This window comes from Bactrocera latifrons, unplaced genomic scaffold (genome assembly GCF_001853355.1).
Source record: "Bactrocera latifrons isolate USDA-ARS-PBARC rearing strain unplaced genomic scaffold, ASM185335v1 scaffold_156, whole genome shotgun sequence".
NCBI lineage: Eukaryota > Metazoa > Arthropoda > Insecta > Diptera > Tephritidae > Bactrocera > Bactrocera latifrons.
This window is the reverse complement of record NW_017535030.1, coordinates 214,495-218,507: the sequence shown is the minus strand read 5'-3', so window position 1 is coordinate 218,507 and position 4,013 is coordinate 214,495.

The following is a 4,013-nucleotide window of genomic DNA, read 5'->3' as shown; positions in this document are numbered from 1 at the left end:
TTGGCTGTATATCAGGTTTTGAGATATTGATCTTAAATTTGGCACATACCTTTTTCTCCCCAAGGCGCTGCTTTGTAAGAATCGCCGTTATCGGAGCATTATAACTTAAAACTGTATAAAGTAACAACCAAACTATATTTCTATATGGAAAAACTATTATTTAACGAGATATCGTCATGAAATTTGGCATTAATTGTTGTCCAAGGCAACGTTGTAGTGTACGAATACGTTGCCTAAATCGGATCACTATAGTATATATTTGCGTTACATAGAAAAGTTAGAAGAAAAATGAATTATGAGGTAATCAGATATTTTTTGAAAAATTTTGTGGGAAGAATTCGTACATCGAAAATCTTTCGAAATATGTTTTACCGCTTAAAGGGCTATACCAGTGTGACGCATGAATTTTTTTAAGAGAAAGTACGCGACTGAATATTTCGAACTTCTTTGAACGTAATAAGGCATACTTTCAGCTAAATTTTAAGTTTTTTTTTTTTACAAAAATGTTGAAAAATAACGGAGTAATGGGATGCCTTCGGAGGTGCCAAAAAAAGTGCCCCAACTGCTGGCAAGATTCCGGCCGAATGAGTAGCTGAAACAAAAAAATTTTAAAAGTTTATTAAATTCAAAAATATTTCCTATCTTTCAAAAAATCAGAATTTATCAAAATGGCGTAATTTTGAAAAAAATCGTGTTTTATTTAAAAAGTGGTCATTTTGTTAATGCCAAATTGACAATTTTCAACCAATCAAAATGATCATAGTAAATGTATTGACAAATACTCAGTTTTAATTTGAAGTTAATCGGCCAATTTTTTGTTGTTTCGAGAAAAATGCGTTTAAAGTTTCGCTCATATATGACTATACCTGCGAGCGGTCGCTCTTTAGAACGCTGCCATCCAAAAACTATAAAACGACCATCCCGATTTCGCAGCATATTTGTGGAAATATAAGCTATCGAAAAAGCAAATAAAAACTTTTTTTTTTGAAAGTGTCGCACTGGTAAAGCCGCTTAGTGCATTTGAAGACCCGTNAAAATATGATTGTGAAAATGTGTTATAAATGTTGACTATAAATAAATATAATAAAAACAACAATAAAGAAAGTAAATAATATGGTTTTAATGTATTTGAAAACATTCAGTAGATTCCTAAAAAAGTCATAATCGATTTGTCATTAGTAACATAATATTGGGAAGTCGAAAAAGTGTTTTCGGACTTCTAATCAAATTTCAACTTAATTTTTTTCCTTTTATGTACCATTTTGATCGACCAATTTTTTCCATTTTTTCGCTCGAGACATTATCCCATCAGTGTATAACTTTCATCAGTGTAAATTGAAATTTTGAAATTTTCAGCGGAACGAGCAAACCATTGTCGTGCYACACGAACTGATACAGCATCGCCGTAAACTTCACAAATTTCATTGGTGGATTGCATGGCATTATTCCTTTTTTATACAAAAATTTCAAAATATAGTTCATTTCTTTATTATTTTCATTCACTTTTTAACAGCTGTAACTTTTTTCCAACTACCCCGAATTTCATTTTTGGTTAAATTAAGCTTAAAGTCTCACCTTTCCAACACTATATGGCATGACACAATGCGATTGTTAGCATTGGAGATAGACGACTGCAATGACATCTATTGACAAATTACGAATATACTTTTTCTACTATTCTTATAATTATATAAAAATGAATCGCCAAATGCGTTGCAAGCGCACAACGCCTGGACCAATTTGGCCACTTCTTTTTTCCAAATGTTCGTTGAGATTCAAAAACCCCTAGAAACATCCCTTTTCTTTTTCCCATACAAAAGTATGAAAATATCTTATACTTTTCATGAGGAAAAGTCGGAAAATTGGAAAAATCCAAAAAGTGAAATTTTTCATAAATATTTTGTTCAATTTTTGCTTGTTTTGTTTTTCAATATTTTAATTTGTAAATTATTTGAATCGTCCAATTTCGGTCGCTTGCTTTTTAACTCCGGCTATTCAAAAGAAAAATGATTGAAAATTATTCAGTGAAAACTTGATGTGTGTTTCACACAAAGTGATCAATTGCAGATTGGAAGATTCAAAGTCAAATCCTGGGAGACTTCCGGTCATACATATCGATCGATCGTCTTGACAATGAAGATGCACCGTGAATTGTACAGTGGGGTTTCTAAATTCTTTGGAGAGGCTTGGTATGTCACCGCATCATTTCCGTCTGAAAGTAGGATGTGTCGATATTATGTTTCGGAATCTTCATGCGCCGAAACTGTTTAATGGAACGCGATTGATTGTGACGCATCTGTCGAATGCAAAGGAGCCGAATGCTTAATTCTACAAATTCCGTTGAGTTCTGACAATTTGCCATTTCAATTCAAACGTATTCCGTTTTCAGTGAATTGCATTTGAGATGACAATCAACAGGACACAAGGATAGTCGCTAGAAGTATGTGGCATACATTTGGAAATGCTCACGAGTTGGAAAACCATATTTTCTTTACACCGGAACAGAAACCAAAAAATCAAGCTGCGTTACATTTAAAAAACAAATTAACTGATAAATTYAGCTTTCTTCACATTTCAAAACTCATAATTTCACGCAGGRCRAAGGCACATACTTATTKCTGAACAATAAAAATTCTTTATTCGGAAACGAAGCCACGGGCTTCTGCAAATTAATTAAAACGTGAGTAATATGTATTTTAAAGATTTTTCTATGGCTGTTTTATGTAAAATAGTAAAATAGGAATTTCTCGAATCAATATTATAACTATCCTGCTTAAGATAAGAAATATTTAAAAAATGTATAGAATTAAACTACGAAGGGAGGGAGAATCAAGGTGGAATCCGGAGAACCAAAGAAAACCCAGGAAAACGACAAAGACCTTGAGAGATGCAAGTTGAAACTAGGAGAGTCACAGAAAAAAACTGAGACCCACAGAGAAGGAGAAACAGGGAAGAGGCATTAAAAATCAGTGAGAAACAGGAATAGTCCGTGAGAATCAGAGCGAGTCAGTGATAATCACTTGCTTGAAGACAATTAAGAGTGTTCATGTAACTAAATTTAATTAACATTTAAGGGTTATTTGTTTGTATATATTTTTCCAAATGTGAAGTGAAATAAAACAAAATGTTTTGATGACAAGAAAATGTAGTTTTTGAAATATATTCGGTAGATATGTTGGTAACCACTAATTTTCTCAAGTGGCAACATGATATACAGTGAAAAGAAGGGAGAACTACTGAGAAAAAGAGAGAGTCAGTTAAAACCAGGGAGGAAAAGGGAGATTTACTGAGAACCAAGGAGAGCCCCGGAGAGACCAGAAAACCATGGAACCATAGACCAGAGAAGTGAGAAACACTGAGAACCCGTTAGTACCAGAGAACAGTTGATATATATTATTGTATCTAATTTAACCTTTTATATCTTTTATGAGGAAATTATGAAGCGGTCTCGTCTCATAGTASATAAGCATATATAACATAGTGTCCAATGCACGGACACTGTTTTCCTAAGTTAACTAACGTAGATTTTTAAAAACATTAGATGTTTTTATAGTTCTAGGTTGATTTTACCTTTTGAATAAATTATTTTTTCAATTTTCAAAGCGGTCAATAATCATCAAAAGAGATCTCTATTCCTGCTTCAGGGTTTTGATTTAGTTAAGTATTTAATCTGAAGATCTTGCAGCTTATTATATAGCGATGGGCTTTAGTGATCCCCCTTAAGCTTTAAGCTCTTTTAAGATGYTGTAAATTTAGAAACTCCTTTAATAGGTTGATGTTGTTACCTCCTTTACATTTAGAACATGAAGTAGGTATTAACAACTTCATAGGAGAATTCGATTGGGACTAAATTAAGTTCTCGCGAAAATAAGTTGATTTAGTTGAAATACGCTCTGCGCATCTGTCTGTCTGCAATTTTTATTGCCGGTATAACAATTAAGTCGTTATATAGTTAAGTTGTGAGCTAATTTGGGTTAGCTTATTTTAGATAGTCGGTGTATTTTCGATTTAAA